The following is an 18,902-nucleotide window of genomic DNA, read 5'->3' as shown; positions in this document are numbered from 1 at the left end:
TGTGTGTGTGTGTGTGTCTGTCTCCCTCATTAGAAATCTGTCAACATAAAAACAGGAAATGACCACAGAAGAACATCTGTCCAATCCTGCTCTTCAGTTGTGTTCTCTGACCAATCATGAGGAAAATGACATCAGTGTTTCCCACACATGATCTATGTCAGCAGGTCAACAAGTACATAGAGAGGTGGAGTCTGGTCTGCTCTATTTGCCTACCTGTGTTTGACTAGCATCTGAAAATTAAAGGGAGATTTCAATATTTTGGCAAATTCGCCCATTGCCATAATCCCTATAGCCTTAGCAGAAGGTTCATTACCTTTAATTGTCGGTGCAAGCTGTTTTGAGATCAGCTGGGCAGAGACCAGACCAGACATCAAACTAAATACACAATCCAACAACTCCAAAACACTCGGTGGACAAGTTGTGACCTGCGGCGGCGGTGGCGACAACAGGTGAGAATTGGTGTCAAAAAGGAAAAAAGGAAGAAAAAAAAAATTGATCACGGACTTCATGATCGATTACCATGGCAACGAACGAAGCTTCAAATTTTTTGGGTCAGCCCTAATAATGAACCTACTCCTAAGACTATAGGGATTATGACAATAGGCAAATTTGCCAAAATGTTGAAATATCCCTTTAATGCAATTTCTTTATTGCATCTTTTTTTTTTTTTTTTTTTTTTCAAAGTATATATTTTTGGGGCATTTATGCCTTTATGGATAGTACAGTTGAGACAGACAGGAAACGGGGAGGCAGAGAGAGGGGGAATGACATGCAGTAAATGGCGCCCGATGCAGGACTCGAACCAGGGCCGACTGCAGCGAGGACTGTGCCTCTATACATGGGGCGCCCGCTCTAACCACTACGCCACGCGATGCCCCATTGCATCTTTATAAAGGCTAGAATTTGTTTTTTACATTATCTGCCCATGCTGTGGATAGAAGATGAAACAATGATGAAACGTCTCCCATTAGTCTTTCAATGCTTCAGATTCATAGTTTGTTGCCTTATGAACATCTGCCATTTGCACTTTATTTACAAATGCAAGAAAATGTGTATCTGTTCCATGAAAACCAGACACCGTGGCAGTGTCCAGCATCCCTCCCTACTCTCTAGTTACAGACAGAGAACTTTATTATCCCGCTGAGAAATCGCAGAGTTGCAAAAACTGTTAGGGTCCACTCAAGAATTTCACAAGTGTGTCCACAGCCTGTACACCGCTTTCCAAAAATGGAACTGTTGTGCAACTCTCCTGTCACAGTGATGATGCAAAATGATGATGAGATAGTGTAGCAGCTCACTACCGAGGTCTGTGTTTGGAGTTAGTTACTGAGTGAACATGGAACTGATTTCAGTCACAGCATTCACAGGCTCATACCAGCTAACTAGCTAACTTTGTTAGCATTATAGCATAATTCTGGTTACATGCATCAGCAGGTGCATTTTCATCAGTTAGCTAACCCGACCAGTCAGCCACTGTCTGCTGATTGTCCCGCTGACATGAAACAAAAACTGATCCCTGCTGATAATGTAACTATTACGAATGACCATCAGGAGCATGCAGTGGCTTGTCGACTAGTGGCTAATGATGAACTGAAATATGGTGAGGAATACTGGAAATGTGGCAGGCGGAACACTGCCTAGGGGAAAATAACAGAAGCTAATGGAAGTGGAATAAAATATTTCCTCCTAGGCTGCACCTTAATTATCTCTAAGTGTTATTTATTCATGTGTTCAGTTCCTGCGTTGACTTGCCTGAAAACCTTTTAATATACTTCATCAGTGTTGGAGCTCCACAGCAGCCCTGTATGTTTCTGGTCTGTGGGAAAGACTCTTGTCCACTGACCCTGCAGTCTGTCTGCATCTCCCCCTCGCTCACGCACACACACACACACACAGTTCACTGGGTTCTTTACACACTTTCCAAAATGTTGTACAAACTTCACGGTCTCTCAAAAACAACTAATGAGAGTAAGTTATCAAGTTTAGTCTCTGTGTCAGCCTTGTTGGGCCAGACACTCCTCTCACTTCCTTTTCCTCCCTGTGATTCCTCTCCTCTTATTCACCAGCTTTTTATTTGACAGGCTGAATGAGTGAACAGTCAACACACGATGAATGAATTAAATTAATTAACTGTTCAATAAATAAACACATGAATGAATCCACCAATCATATAATAAAAGAATGAATGAAAGAATAAATTAACGACCAATGAAACTCAGTCTTTGATGATTATTTAACAATAATAACCACAGCATGGTTCCTCATGGCTGTTGTGCATCTTATGGTTAGGTTTTGGGGATTTTCTAGCCATTTACAGCCAAATAAACCTAAACTTGTGAAAAACCACAAATTACATATTTTATAGATGTCCCGCTAATTTGCCTTCAAATTATTTTTATGTATGGGATTGTTGTGGAGATGTTACGTTCTTGGTCTGACAGATTGAAACCACGACGCTTCTTGTGCTGACGGACCTCGGTGCCGTCTGGGGATGTGGAACCTCGGGAGACGAAGGCCCGGCCCGGTCCTGCTCTGTCCAGCCTCTCTCTGTGAGAATGTGACCCGATGCTGATTAATCTGTTTTTAACTATGTTTGGCCTCCCGCCAGAGCCACAGGCCCGAGCTCTCTCCCTCTGTTTTTCATTCTGTCGTCTCTTTCAGAGCCGCACACTTGCTGAGACAGGCAGTGTGCCCATAGTAGATCCTCTCATTTGATAAAAAAAAAAATCATTCATGCTCATATTTAGAATTTAAATGTGTTGTAAAACTTTTACTCTATACTCAAACCTCGAGAGATAACTATTATCCTGCTTTTTATGCTCTATTGTTTTCTCATTTACATTTTTTGGCATTTCGCAGACCTCCATTATTCATCCGTTACATCTCTATCCCTCTTTCACCCTCCTCCCCCCCTCCTCCTCTCAGTGGCTGTAATAAGCTGAGCACTGCACTACAGTTTCCATTCATCCATGCCTCTCTGATCTTCTCTGTGTGAATCCCGACCCTGCTCTGAAAGCAACAGGCTAATACTCTGTGATCACGGCTGACTGCTACACTGTACAACATATACCTTAGTAATTGTTGTGACTGTGCCCGAGATGAAAGCCTTGAATGGTGCTGTGTGGTTACAACCACCTTCACAGACTGGAACACAGCAAACACAACTGGATTTGGCAACTTTCAGCTTTGCAGGATGATTTTTTCTGTACATGCTACTTTTCTAAAAAATAAAAAAAACACACACTCACACCTGTCAATCACACTGATGTGACACAGTGGGACTGTCTGGATGTGTCTGAGCTGATGTGACGTGTTTTACTCCTGTTGATTGCACAGGGTCTCACTCTCTCTCTCATACACACACACACACAGGGATGTTCCCATAGCCTTTCCGAATGGTTAAGCAATATCTCTCACTCTCTCTGTCGCTCTCACTCAGTCTCTCTTTCACTCTTACTCACTTCCTCTCCATTTATTTCTGCCTTCCCTCCTTTTTTCCTCTGGTCACTGCATCGCCACTTTTACATTTTCCTATTTTTTCCTCTCTGCGTCTCCCCCTCACCCTTCAACAAGAGGGAGCGAGGAACAAAGATCATATGAAATGCCGCGTTTTCTTTTGACTGATGCAAAAAAAGTGACAAGGAAATCAACAGTGCACCTGTTTCATCTACATTACTGTAATTCTACTGTCATCTTCATTCTCCATTTTATTGCTACTTCCTCCTCCTTGTGTTCATTTACAGTGTTTAAGACAAAGTTCAGACTGGGAGGAGCCAACCTACTGCAAACACATTCAAAAAGCATAATTTCATAACATTCAAAAAAACGAACCAAGAGACTAGAAATGACAACGGCAATGTACAGAAGAAAAACCAAAAGGTGCTCTCATTCTAGCTAAGCCAGACTTAGTTCCAGCTTCCTTTAATGAGCAGATTCTCCCACCAGAACAACCAATTAAGGCTTCTCATTAGTGGGTTTGACAGAGCTGCTACTGTTCTACACATCCTGGGAGTCTGAGAATGAACATGGTGCTGATGATTATAGATAAACTATACACACAGAGAAAGGCCTGACAGGAAGCAGAGTCACATACAGTGTGTACTCACCGCAGTGTGTATAGACACTTTCTGCTAGAAAAATGAGTCCAGTACAAATGCTCAGATGCATCTATTCTGTGGCCATATATATTTTTATCTGTATAGAGTTTCTGATGGTAACCTATAGGCTACTGAAGTGGTTTTTCTTGTACTTGGCTGAAAGTGCACCTTGATGAGCTGCCCTACCAGGTAACCTGAAAACCTGTAACACAATACAATAAAGTACAATAGGCCTGCAGAAAAGAATGTCTTTGTGAGACCTACAATGTTCAATCGCTGCTGAGACTGTGTAAAGAGAAGTGTTTGGTCTACAGTCTGCGCTGAACTGCATTATTGACTTGTGTTTTGATTGTTGAGACTTCCCATTAAGTTGTTTTCTTTTTCAGTATATATATTTTTTTTTTTGGGGGGGGGGGGGCTTGAATGGATAGGACAGTAGAGAGAAAGGAAATGACAACATGCAGCAAAGGGCCACCAGTGGAATCGAACTATTCATTTTCTTGCTCTGACCTTGTTTATGTTTTTCCTTTGTTTGCTTTAAACCAAAATTCAAGCAAGATACAGAAATACCACAGCCTTCTGTGCTAGACATAGAACAAAACAACAATGTATACCAAACCAAACCGAAAAACGTGGTAGAACCCAAGCATGGATCTTGTGAACTGTTGGCAGGACTAGAAAAACTGACATGACTGTAGCTCACAGTTCAGTTCCACTAGGTTTCCACCTCAGCTCCTATAGAGAGGTTTAGGTCAGAACATCACCCCTGGGATTAGCTTTTAAGTTTACAGTCCAGTTCTTCAAATCCAACATTAGCATGCAGCTGTCATGACAAACAGATTTTAGCGGTTTGCCTGAAACCAAAACACAATCTGTTATTTTTAGCTGGCGTGTTCCAGTCCTTCTATCCTATGCAACTATTACAATGAGAGAAAACATATAGTACTGTCAAGGTATAAAGTACACCAACAGTGTCTTTGACTCTGTCCCTGCCCTCCTGTCCTCCATTTCTACCTCACCTACCTACCCTGTCCTCCGAGGAGAAGGGACAAGTAGTCCACTGGCCCCGAGGCCGAGCTGTGCTGATCAAGGTGACAGGTACTGGCCACACAGACACAAAGTTAGAGGTGAATTTAAGGGTGATTGTTAGTAAGTAGTGCAATGCCAGGGTCCCTAGTCTGTCAGCCTCAAATCAACCACTGACACCGATCAGGACCAGATTTAACAGAAACCGCTTTAACATTACCTGACTCTACCACCATAATGAACTGATTAAACGCACTGAAATTAAATTAGTTTATGTAATTACTGTGTTTGCCAACTGCCACTGACTTTTAACACGTCAACACAATCTCACCTCAGTTTGTTAGCCTGCCTGAGAACTACTGGGGCGCTCGCCTTCTGTCAGAGTGTGACTTCAATGAGCCCGCGTGGGAAACACAACCTGTAAGGTACCGTATCATGTCAGCAGCAGTGCAGTCAGAAGGTGAGACATCAGTAGCCATGAAATCTGAAGCAAAACTAAATTCAGGTAATTCAAAATCCATGTTAAGACCTCCCCCCAAGAAAACCTATCCTTTACTGCAGAAATGTGCCATGCTTGACATCATCATCAACATCAACAAGTATCTGATGTAGCTTATAAAGAAAAAGACTCAGATATAGATTGCAATGTGTCTTCCTTTTTGATTCATATCCATACGAATTCAACCCCCATCTTTTCTTCATGGTCATTTCCTATCTCATGCTCCACTTTACCAACACAGTAACATAGGACACTTCATTTAAAATCAGTGCACAAACAACAGCCAGAGGAGTCTGGATTTCCCCAACATGAGGCCATATGTGGAGAGTGGAGACCATCCCAGCTCTGCTCCTGGACACAGGGAACTGAGGTAACATGGAAACCCACCACCACATCCCACGGTGTAACGTTAGATCAGATGTAGTAGTGTTTCCCAGCAGCCCCATGCTTCCTCCTCTCTCCCCGTTTACCTCAGCAGCTACATGAAGTGTCCCGGTCCCGCAGACACGGAGGCGGATGTTTGAACAGTGTTTTAAAAACGTAACGTAACGTTAGCATGGTCTAACGGTGAACCCACCGTCAACGTAACGGTAGACTTCACCTCCACCAGGAAATAAGCCTCTAACGTTACTACCTGCACCACCGTCCACCGCGCTGTTCATTTGGCAAACAACTTCAAAAACACGTGAGTGGAGCCGAAGCTAACTTAACTACGCCCGTGAAACCTGGGATGCTAACCGCTGGAGCGCGGCGGGATGTGAAGGTAGTGGAGAGATGATAACAGGATAACATGGAGAAGAAGAGGCGCCATGAACACATCGGAGGTTGGACTGCGACCAGAGTAACGGACCCCACAGAGCTCCGTGCTGTTTGTTTGACTGCGTTAAACAGCTTCTACTCACTGTGGCTGTCAGTATATCTCTAGGAACTATTTATTTACCGAAAAGCATGTTTGTATTAAAACGCAAAATTCCCACAAAGCGTTGGACCCGGCGGTCGCTCATATATAAATCACGTGATTTAAAATTAGGTAAATTCAAACGTTACCTGTTAATATTTCCAACGATGAGTGTGGGGAACGTGTCCAAACGTGGCCTGTCGCTCCGGTCTCTTCCTAAAATACCGTCCGTCTGTCTCAGCCTCCTAAAATCTCACTACGGTCTGCACCGACAATCTGGACGAGGCTCAAAAGCAGACGTGTCCGTCATCGCTAAGCCCCGCCCCATACAGTGGAAAACATCTTTTAGCCGCCTCTGATTGGCTCGCAGGGATTACTGTATTAGATATTGAGCTGTGATTGGTCGTCTGCGCTGTCAGTCCTCGTTGGAGGGAGGGTCGATGCAGATGTGGCAGCGGCAGTGTGGCGAGGCGGCTCCCTCTAGAGGTCAGACCGGGTCACTACAGCGTGAAGATGGCCTGTCCAGTTATTTCTGCAGTTTCAGTCCAGATGTTTGTTCTGGCCACTCTTCTCTTCCACCATCGAAAGATTTCAATAAATTAAATCTAGGTTTTATAATCTAAAGTTAAATGTTCCTTTTAACTGAAAACAACTTAAACTCAATTTGTTATGAAACCTGATCACGCTGGTTTCTTTTAAATATTTTGTTGTTGATAATATGTTTTTGTAGTGTTGTCATTTGTATTCTTTTTCTTGAAAAAAAAAACAATTTTTGTTACCATTTCTATAGACATTATCTATTTTTATTTAAAGAACATTACAACTGTTGATAATTGATTACCGGTATGTGATTTTGACTTCTTCCTCACTCAGTCATTCTGTCCATCCTCAACTCATTCTTTCTCTCTCACACACACAGACACACACAAAGGACAGACTGGTCATTGTATTACATAAGGCAGGGCAACTTCCACTGTGCACGCGCACATACACACACACACACACACACACACACACACACACACGCACGCTTCTTACATACCCACACCCAGATTACAGAAGCTCAACTAATTGGCTTATAGTGTGAGGCAGCGTGTAGATCTACAAAAGTGGAGGAGTAAACAACCACATAATGGCAACACTAACGTTTAGTAGTAGGCTAATGCAAAAAAATATACAGAAGAGATTTTAATGAGTAAAATAGAAATATTACAATATTTTTGTGATGTAAAATTACAGCAACACAACATTTTGCAGCTCGATGTGGATCCAAGCTCATAAACAGAGTTAGTACTGTGCGTGTTTCAGTGGACTCACCACAAGCAGAGCAGCGTGGATCCAGCAGAGCAGCAGACCACAGCAGGCCAAGGGAGCGTGGACACACAAACACAGAGGGAGGGAGAGTGTAAGAGAAAACCAGACATTGCTTTAACTGCAGGCCTTAGTTTAAATAATCAACATGTTTATTTCATGAGCTGCAACATCAGCATCCCCCAGTAAGATTTAGTTGAAAATCAAGGTCAAGTGATGAGGGATCATGATGTAATTCCATGCAAATTTACAATTGCAATTACATATGCAAAACTGATTCAATGGTTTTTATCACTTTTACAATCCTTGTCATGACACAGGTACAGAATTCATCCCGCCTGCTCATCAGAGGCAGTGACACAGCTGATTCCTGATCACCTCTGACCGCTGAATATCCAAACAAAACAACGCAACACACAGTACCTGGTGTGACAACAAGCAGCCACGTTTAATCTAATTCTATTGACATAATATCTACATATTAGCAGAGTGACGAGGAACACACCCACACTGGAAGCATAATCACACAAGTAATACAGTGTGTTAAAGTCACCTCCCTCTGTGCCCTGAGTGTTGTCTGGAAGTCAGCTTGACTGTTACCAGTCTCAGTTTGAATCATAGTACTGATAATACATGGTGTATAACGGGGTTGCATTTCATTAACACTGTAAAACAGAGAATCCTCAGACTATCTTACCAGAATTTACCAAATAAAAATCTGGAGAGCAAAAGCTTAAACATGTGATCCTCACAATGTAAAATCAGATTGTATTTTTATTGTTTGACTCACACCTGCAGAATACTGTTACTATCTCTTTGACAGTAAATGTGCCATCAATGTTTTGTTTGGTTCTGTGATGAATCATTGTCCCATCTGTTCGATGGACAGAGCGAGATCTGCTAAAGTCACAGTGAAGACAAAACTATAACAAAGGCTTCTGCTATTAGCGCCATGATTTTCTAGATTGCTAAGAACAAACAAAAGAAAAATGTACCTGATCATCAAAGGTCCCATACTGCAGAAATAGTTCCCACACTGAGATTAAGACAGTCCTAAATCTTGACTCCAACCTAATCAGCCTGACCTGATCTCTCTCTCTCTCTGCTATGTCTGTCTACTTCCTCGATTCCTGCTCTGCCTTACATAAACCACTCAGTCAGTGCTCTATATGTTAACACTGAGTATCTCTCACTTTGCCCCTGTGCTGCTGATCCAGCGTGCTCGCTATAAACCAACAGACCGTCGATCGGCTAAGAGGCCTGGCTATCAAAAACCCAGTGTCCCACAGCTAGGGAGCTGCAGTGAGCTAGCTGGTCGGTTTCCCATGTAGGCATGAGATCAAGCCAGTACAGATTCTCTGGAGGATTAGCAGCGAGTCCTTCTGAGGGGAATTACCCTGACACAGCCATCTGGACAGCAAAAATATTGCCCACTACACCAACTATCGTCTGATCTGAGGAAGAGTCAGCTATATATCGCCCAGCTGTCCCTCAACCCTGACCTGACAAACCAAAACCATTCAACCCTGTATCAAATCAAAAGAAAACAAAGCAAACTATCTTTTGAAGTCTAATTTCAGGAGAAGTGGCTTAAAGCTGCATAGCATGTGTGATTTGTATGGACAGTTTTATGTTGATTGCAGCTTGTCTTTTAACAGTTTAACATGTTGACATGGACTGTGAATATGTCAAACGATCATGTTTGCATTATGTAGATGTGGTGGTGTTGTGGTTTAGTATTCAATATATAATCCTACAGTTGTATACAGTTAGGAAAACAAAAGTAGTGTCATTATTTGCCTGTCTTCTTCTGTTTTGTGGTTGACAGTACTCAACCAGTACTCATCATTAAAGCTTTTGTGAGCCAAAAGTGCTCCATCAAAAGTCATCAGACTTCATTAAAGAGCAATTAGACAGAGCACAGGCCATTAGCCAGTTCACTTGGGTGAAGCCTGTTTTAATGAATCAATGCCTGATAAATCATGGTCATGGAAAAGGCTGTAAAATGTATAGTTGAAGTCCTAAAAGTTAAAAACATTCAAACATCATTGTTGTGAAGGTGTGACAGAAGTATAGTCTGATACTTTGCAAACAACAGCTAGACATCCTCCCCAAACCCCGTGCAATAATAATAATAATTTTAAAAAAATAATTTCTTGATCTCAAAATTTGGGAATAACTCCATTTGTTGATGCTCTTTTGTTAAAATCCACAGATTTTGCAGAAGCAATATCAATACCAGCAATAAGAGCATGCACTTCCACCACCAATGTATTGACCTGTTACCCAAAATATAACCTGTTTAAATAGAGCAGAGACACACTGTTCACCCACAGGAAACACATCTGGTTCATTGTGTTCAACAGAAAAACACCAAAACTGTCATCGCAGACCTCAGTACTCGTAATTTAAACCATTTGTGGTCAGTAAGAGATTGGCTGTTCCTCACTTCACGTACAGTAAGTGCTATTTGGTCCAGTGTTTGTGCCACTGTGTTGATACAACCTCAAAGGTAAATAGTCAATATAGATAATCTTGTCCAAGTATAGGTCTACATATTTTAGATTGATAAACGCATACACAGATGTACACACCCAGCCCAACCCTGCACTAAAAACACGATAGCACAACATAATACACACCACACACACGTGCATCAAGCTGTATTTTACCTGCCACCCAGTTGATAACCAGCCGGAACAAGCTGCTCCACAGGACAGTGTATTTCCCTGTATGACTTCTCTCGCTCCTTCTATCTTCACCAGGGAGGCAAACAAGACAATGAACAAACACTTCTCCCTCAGTTCATATCTGTTTGTTTTTATGTAATGTCAACCAGCAGCCCTCCCGCCCTCCCTCTGCCCTTCTTTGTGTGCGTGGTAACTCTAAACTCCAGGATCGGGTGTCACATAAGGAGGAAGAGGAGGAAGAGAGAGAAGTTATTAAACTGAAAGAACCTGATGGACGGATACAAACTGAGGGAGGTTGCCAGTCAGAAAGATTAAGAACTCAGAACATTGAGAGACGATTAGACAAGAAACAGGGAGAGACGGGAGACTCATGAAATGTTAGTTTACTCAGAAACCTGTTCTTCTGTTGTCAGTGTGTGTGTGTGTGTGTGTGTGTGTGTGTGTGTGTGTGTGTGTGTGTGTGTGTGTGTGTGTGTGTGTGTGTGTGTGTGTGTGTGTGGATAGGTGTGTCTTGACATAATAAAGTTCAAACAGAGAAATATACAGTGTTTGTCTTCATTTTTGTGTGCACATGTGTGAGTAGGTAAATGTCTGTCACCTCACACCCACACATAATAAACTTTCAGCTCTGCGCTGTTCTGTGCCAACTCTCTGAATGACACATATTAAGTTGGGGAAGATGTTCCACCTGTCTCTTGCATAAACCGAAGTTATTAGATGTCTGAGGAATGCCTGAAACATGTTTCCTTTCATATTCAGCTCTCACTCATTTTAAGAGCCTGCATGATTACCTTGACGTAACACATACTGTACTGTATTAGAAATCTGTAAATGTATTGTCAGTATTTTGACTCAGAAAAATCCAACAGCACTGTAAAACAGATCAATATAACACTTGAAACCCTGACAAAACTGTAATAAACACACCTTTGTGAGCCTTAATGGATGTGCAGATAGTCCACTTGTGTCCTGGATGGACTGTAACATGCGCGTTTGCATGAAATGTCTGATAAGCTTCGCTGAAAGCATCTTTAAGCAAATGAACTGAAAAGATTTTGTCTTCATTTTAAGAATAGTTGTCCTCTTTAACAAGCAAATCATCTAGATTTGAATGTTTTTTTATCTGTTCATCTTCATAGTGTGTTTTTAGGATATTTGATGGGGGATGCTTGTATTATAAATATAGATTTAACAAAAAGGTTGACTATTTTGCAGAATGTTTAATAATCAGAATTTAGAGCTCAATCTTTCCAAACCCCTGTGGTTGAAGACCCCTGGTGGTGCAGCCTGACTCTCGACCACTAGGGGGCAGCAGCTGCTCTCTAGTCTCTGCATCACCAGAGATTCCTCTAAATCCATGACAACCGAGGGGAAAAAATGATCTGCACTTTTACTGCAGCATTTGTTTAAATGTGATAAAAACAAGTATAATCTTCATAACACAGTGACGTATGTCAGATTATCTCTAGTTAAGATTAAAGTTCAACATGAAATTGTGTGTAGCTAATTGTGGGGAGTGGTCTTGGTCACAGAGCAGAGCAGAGCACTTGGGGACAGTCACATTCACACTGAGGCCGTCCTGGAAAAATGTGAAAAATGTTGTGCTCTTCATACCAAGAGAGTGAAGAGGAAAATTCACAAGTCACCCAGCTCAGTGCAGTAGCTGAGGCCTTATGTTCTGTGACACACTCAACTAAACTAAAAAATGTTCCTGTTATGACATCCAATTTTATAACTTCAATGAAAAAGCTGTTCAGTAAAAATGCTGCTGGACTTACTGCATTGTTATTCTATTTGTGTAACTTTCTCATCCATTCAAACTGACATCTCTTAAGCACCTCATGTTATAGCTACACTTTGTTAACATTTCAAACAATTCAACTTTTAATTCCTCTTTACTGTAAATGTTATGCTTATACAGTAGATGCAACATTAGTACCTGATAGGATGGAGTTACGTCCAATGTGTAGGCTAACTTTGATTTAATTGCATCGTTGTTCTACAATTGGATGGCGTTATTCTTTAGTTTATCAAAGAAGGAAGAGCATACACACTCAAAAAGAAAAAAAAGAACAGTCAGGAGGTGCTCGGCTAACAAACAATTTAAAAAGAACAAAAAGCTAGCAACACTCAGTGTCTTTAATGCCTCAGGCAACTACCACAGACCGGTTTCGACGGTCAATCTTCGACACACACTGACAAAGACTGACCGTCTAAACCGGTCTGTGGTAGTTGCCTGTACCAGTGAGGCATTAAAGACATCAGAAAGACACTGAGTGTTGCTAGCTTTTTTGTTAATCTTTAGTTTTGCATCACTTCTATTCCAAATCACCTCAGAAGTTGAGGAAGCTCTATCCAGATTTTTCCAGCAGCCACCTGTCGTCCAGACTCTGCCCCCGCATATCACAGACAAGCTTGATGTGAGTGTTTCCCATCTCAAGTGGAAACACTGGAAAGAATCTCATCCTCTGGTATCCATGGGAACGATCTCGTCATATAGTAGCCTACCGCAAATTCCACAATCAAGACGGAGGGCAGATACTGAGGTTTTAATATTTTCTCTTGTGTGTTTGGGGATTTACAACATCCACAGGCCTGCAGTCGTGTCAACAGTGACTCAGGGCCTTTGCCACTTTATCATGAATATTGGTTATCAGTTTATCAAAACACTCCTTTGACCCAATGAATACATCCAGCGCTGTGGTCAACATCTCCTCCCCTGATAAAAACAGTGTGGGCGAAGGTGAACCTCACCCTTCTGAACCATGTCCCTTGTGTCCCTTGTTTTCCCAAATTCAGATATGTTGTTATCTGTGGAGAATTATATGTCCTCTGCGTAATAATGTGGGCGGAAAGAAAAAAACAGGAATAGAAAGTATAGAAAGTTTTAGGTCGTCAATAATGTGGCATTGGTTTGACCTATAGTCACAGACAGCTTTCCATATACCATTCAAATGTATGTCATTTAATGCAACCTGTTATAGTTTCTCAACTTTCTCAACTCTCATGATTTTCCATAGAAGTTACAAAACAAAATTGCTTTCACAGTCACTTTAATTTACCACTGATCCATTGCTGGCCACATTCAAATAATTTCCAGCAGTGCTTGCATGCAAACACTGAATAAACAAATATTCATTCATGAACACATGCAAACAACCAGGCACAGGTTATGTTCAATGACTTTCACCCACTATCTTTAAAGGAGCATTTCTAGTTTAATGAGACTGATAAACTCATCTGGTTTAGAAGACGTATGGGCACCAAGAAATCTCAGCAATCTTTGGTCTATATCTATTAAACTGGCAGAAGAAACAGAGGAAGAAACCATGTGGAATAAAACACATTAAACTGTACTGAGCTATTTATTTTTATCTGCTTGCTTTTATGGTTCTCACTATCTATTCATCTATTGTGTCACAATGGTAGCATGTCAACCACAACAGTTAAGACATCTCTAACCCCAAGCCCAAACCACCTCTACCCCAAGCTGCCTCTGGAAGTCCTTACCCCGTCTCTCAAGCTGAGACAGAGGTTGTGGAGGAAACTCACCACAATCTTACTGTTTTGGTCACTAAATGCTAATTCAGACTGAGGATATCGATGGCTGACAGTATAGGAGTATTTCCTCTGATGACGAAGCAGAGTCTGAAGACTTGCCTGAGTGGTTGAGGCAGCATGGCTCCATGTGCAGATGAGATCTGCCCCGATTTGTGGGAAGTCTCTGCCAGAGTGTCTCTGATTCATTGTTGAAACTCAGATTCAGGAAGAATGATTATTCCATCCTGTTTGTAGAACAATGGAGAAAAACTCTTTACCCTGCCAAGATATACCGTATATGAGTTTTGTGGACTTTGGGCTGTGACCAGGTCTCTTAGGGGATCTTGTGGGGGCACTGTGGAGACATGAGATTCTGAGACTGGAGCTGGAGCTGTCGGGTCCCTGTGTCACCACAGTGAGACTTCTGTCTGTATTCCTGGTAGAAAGTCGAACACCTTCATTGTGGGAATTGGGCTCCACCAGCTGGTTTGTCCTTGCCACCAGTCCTGCTTGTGATTTGCATGGACAGAAAGGGAGCTTAAAAAAAAATCCCATACTATTTGCAGATGATGTGGTTCTGCTGGCCTCATTCATCAGTGAGCACCACAGGGGAATTCTCTGTGGGTTAGGATGGAGTTTCTGCCCCTGGAGAGTTCTGGAGTTTCTGAGTGAAGGAGTTGATGAATTTACAGGGTCTTGTCTACCAGTGGGGGTGGGATGGAGCAAGAGATTGATGGTGGATTGAGTAGTAGCCTATCAACTGCAGCAGGACCACCGCTCAACCCAGACCAGTCTCTGTCAAGATGCTGGAAACCAAAAGTGTCCAAAAGAAAAGAAAGGGCTCCCACACACTCAAATATGTGCAATATTTCACTTTAATGTGAGCTTTGGGTCTAGCAGACCTTCATCAGAGCTCGAGAGGATTGAGTATCAGCAATAAAACCTGCCAAGGCAGTTGCCGTCTTTGCCCAGGTGATACGCTTGATTTATTACTCCTAATCACTTGTAATATGGCTGTATTACTTAAGTAAACGATAATAGCCATCTTGTTCCACTTCAATTGTCTGTCCAAACCATATTGTCCAAAAAACAAGAAACATGCTTTATGGTCCAATGTTAAATCATCAACCTATACTTCACCCAATGTGATATCTTTTCATGGGGCCCAGAATCCCTGGTCATGCCTTAAAATTAAAGTAAAGTAAATGAAAGTCTAATAGAAAGTCTGTAGACTCCATATATTATTGTTAAATGGCCGTTTGTCCTTTCCATTTACTTGAAAATAGAATTTTGCACAAAGTTTGGGCTACATCGTCTGATAGATGAGTTATTACACTAATGTTAAGACCCACAGTGGGCTCAAATTCAATTTTCTTTTCTGTAGCCTACACTTTTAACAATTAGCCTACATATGGAAACAATGGTCTAGCAGGAACAACACAACAAAAATAAGTAGGCTAGATCAGACAAAAGCAGATGCACACAATAGTCAAATGTAAAGGCTACAGTAAATCTAGACCAGGTGATTGACAGTAGTATAAAGTTAGGCTACTCTTACTACTGTAACTCATTACTGTTCATTTTATTGCACCAAGGGTTTCCCCGTAGGCTACTGCACGTGCATGTACACGCAAGAGACCGAGCGGGCGGCGCGGCGCAGCTTTTCAGTTTTTTATCCTTCCAGTGAACCGAGAGAGAGAGGGAGAGAGAGAGAGAGAGAGAGAGAGAGAGAGAGAGAGAGAGAGAGAGAGAGAGAGAGAGAGAGAGAGAGAGTCTCGTCGCTTCCGGCTTCAGACAGACAAACAGCGCCTTACTACGACCAGAGGAGTCCGACAACACACATGACAACACAGCGCGGAGCTCCACTCGTCCTGTTGAACCTGAGAACTAAACCGTGACCTCAGAGTTTCGCCAGTCCGCCCGACATCAACAAGAAGAGAAACAAGAAGCTGCTCGGGAGGGAGAAAGAAAGACATTTTGAAAATCTTCTTCTCTCTGGTGGAGGAGGAGGAGGAGAAGGAGGAAGAGGAGGAGGAGGAGGAGGAGGAGGATTTTTGGTGAGAACGTGAAGAAGTAAAACGTCGAACAAGTCGGTTTGTGTGAGAAAACAAAGAGTGTGGAGAGGAGAGGAGAGCTGTGTGTGTGTCTGTGTCTGTGCACGAGGCGGACAGAGGAGGCTGGTCCACGGTAACGCTGTCGGTGTGTGACCGGACTGACTGAGACCAGCACCGGGGAACCGGACTGAGGTGAGAGCCAGAGCCAGAGCCAGAGCCCGGTGTCAGGTCACGACCTCCACCTGAGCAGGTGACTGGGATCAAGTTTATTAGTCGTTAATAACACAGCTGTGCTACAGATGTGGAGGTGACAGGATTATAGACATCTTCTTATTTTTGTGTCAATCAGTTGTTTTTGTTGTTGTTTTTACTCTCATGGTTCTGTGTTACCTCTCCTGTGATAGGCTGCATGCTCATGTTCAGATTGACCTGCTTTGTCATGCTGTCTACGTGCATTAATGCCACTGATAGAGGCTGGGACTTGGGCATCATGCAAATCCAGAGATGAATATCTATGAGATCTATGAAAGTGTTGTTTTCAGCAACTGTCTGTAACAACTTGTGCTGAAGAGCACTGAAACTCAAATAATTTACTTTCAAATAACTCAGGCTCAGGTTTTTCCAGATTGTCAAATTTGCTCTTCAGCTTAACAAATGTCCTGGACATCAGTGTTTGCTCATAAAAAGAAGAGGAGCTGATAGAAGTTTGACAATTTGTGTGGTTTGGGATTTAGCAAATTACTGGGACTGTTTGAACTCAACACATGCATAATGATGCTAGCCCCAGATAATTAGGTTGCATAATATTACAGGTGACTTGAAGATGTGCAACAAATAATCACTTTCATTGTGGAATATTGGTGGTCATTTGATTCATTGTTTGATCTAGAAAATGACTTAGGCTACGTAAAGGAAAAACGGTTCATCTTCATATCAGAAAAGAAGAAATTATAGAATCTTAAGTGGGTTTTTTTTGCCTAAAATATGATGAAAAATCATAATAATAATAGCACATCAATCAGCTTATTGATTAACTGACTAATTGGTGCAGCTCCTGATATTTAAAACTTGGGTGGTGGGTCTTCTGTTCCCCCTGTGGCCTTTTTCTACTCGTAATTTTAAAGCCGTTGTATAAACAAAACGGCCAAATCTCTTCAACAAATGTTTCCTGTAACATGTTGTCCCCATCTGCTTATTTAAATGTCAGAGGACAACCGTTGTTGAATCTGTTTAGTCAGGTCTCTGTTATTTTCTTAGTGGACTGTACAGTAGGTAGGTTTGTTGCCCACTTGTGTGGGCAAGTGGACATTTTGAATACTCACACAGTCCCACTCAATCTGACACCAGGGAGGTAGTGTACAGTTATACGAGCCACTATTAATTTGAGAATTGTTCCCTTTTTACTACAGTTAGTGCTTTTGATTACTTGTTAATTATGATTATGGCTTATTAGCAGGTCTTGGTGAGGATCGGATGATGGTTTACTTTACTTCCCGCCTTTTTCCACTGATTCTGTACTAATATGGTATCTACAGCGTGTTTGAGATTTGAACTTGGTCTTCATGGATGCTTCAGCATATTTTCTGCTGACACATTCATATTATATTTATCTCTAAGGGAGGTGGAGACACGTCAGGATAGAATTATATTTCTGTTCTCATGCTTTTCTCTATTCCTGAATGTTTTCTTCCAAGGAACATACAGTACCTTTATTAAACTGAGCTGGTGAACTGGATTCCTCTACTGTAGGACTTTTAGACCGTACAACCACACACTTTAGCTGAATACCTCTGATCCGTAGCTTTTAATGTTATAATCAGTGAAACCTTAATGATCCCTGTTGAGAAATCTGACCATTTGGCAAGTGCTAAGTCCTTTAGCACAAAGAGGAAAAGTCTGTGGGATGTAGCAGCTCACCATGGGCAACATGCAGGGTCAAAGTGGCCAGCGCTGCTTCAGTTGGACAACTGAGCCATTTCACAGACAGTAAATCCAGCACTTCTGAATAGACAGCAGAACCAAAATAGTCTGTAAACACCTCTCTTTCCTTCCTTGCTCTTCACTCGTTCCCCCGACTCCCTCACTCCTGTCCTCTCCCCCCCTCCCCCTCTCTCTCTCTCAAATCTTGCTCATCTTCCTCTGTGATTATCCCTGGTGTTGTCATAGGAACTTTTTTTGGGATGTCAGGGTCTGGTGAGCAGAGAGAAGTGATTACGCAGAGTGAAAAGGCAGCACTGGTGGTTCGTAAGCCACTCGAGAGACGGGCCATTCAGATTGTTTCCTGCCTCTCTCTAACTGTGTCACTCCCCAACAAGGAAATCCCATGTTTACCTCGTAGTTCATGGCCTAATGTCTTAACTTATCTGCAATCAAAACACATCCCAGGGCAGTTTGTGGCATGAGGGTACCAGTATGTTTGAGTGAGCCGAAGTCTGGACTGAGAAACATTTCAAAAGCTACTTGTTTCCAAGACTTAGAAGCTGCAGTTTGTTTTTGCTCAGTGCTCTGCATGACAGAAATGATTACAGTGTGTGAACAAATATACAAGATCTTCCTGGACACACACACACACTGAAGCAGATTAAAGTGCAGGACATGACTGCAGTCAGTTTTTTAATGCTTAAAAAAAGAATTTTGTTTGGCAGTCAGAACAAACTGAAACCAGAAATTAGACCAGAATTAGAATTTAGAAATTAGACATTTGATGCACGATTGACCAAAGCGTATCAAACACAGCTTATTTGCATATCTTTTTTTTTTGAGCAGAACATAATACTACAACCTGTC

At 42.0% G+C, this 18,902-nt stretch overlaps 2 protein-coding genes across 8 annotated transcripts in view; one reads left to right on the top strand and one right to left on the bottom strand.

The window, feature by feature from the left end:
• Positions 1–6,782, bottom strand: part of epb41l2 (erythrocyte membrane protein band 4.1 like 2) — a 55,072-nt gene extending 48,290 nt beyond the window's left edge. For all 4 annotated transcript variants that reach the window (XM_084000458.1, XM_084000460.1, XM_084000461.1 and 1 more), the window contains exon 1: positions 6,670–6,782. The gene's annotated coding sequence lies outside the window, so the exon portion shown is untranslated. The remainder of the gene's footprint in view (positions 1–6,669) is intronic.
• A 9,268-nt stretch (positions 6,783–16,050) lies between these two features.
• The window catches only part of LOC311007389 (uncharacterized protein), a 29,026-nt gene continuing 26,174 nt past the window's right edge, over positions 16,051–18,902 (top strand). For 2 of the 4 annotated variants that reach the window (XM_084000544.1, XM_084000541.1), the window contains exon 1: positions 16,142–16,307. The gene's annotated coding sequence lies outside the window, so the exon portion shown is untranslated. Of the gene's footprint in view, positions 16,119–16,141; positions 16,366–18,902 lie in introns of those variants that run through there. The other 2 variants (XM_084000543.1, XM_084000542.1) reach the window with 2 other exon arrangements.

This window comes from Trachurus trachurus (assembly GCF_905171665.1).
Source record: "Trachurus trachurus genome assembly, chromosome: 24".
Taxonomy (NCBI): domain Eukaryota; kingdom Metazoa; phylum Chordata; class Actinopteri; order Carangiformes; family Carangidae; genus Trachurus; species Trachurus trachurus.
The sequence above is the reverse complement of the archived record's forward strand: the minus strand, read 5'-3'. Positions and strand labels throughout refer to the sequence as shown.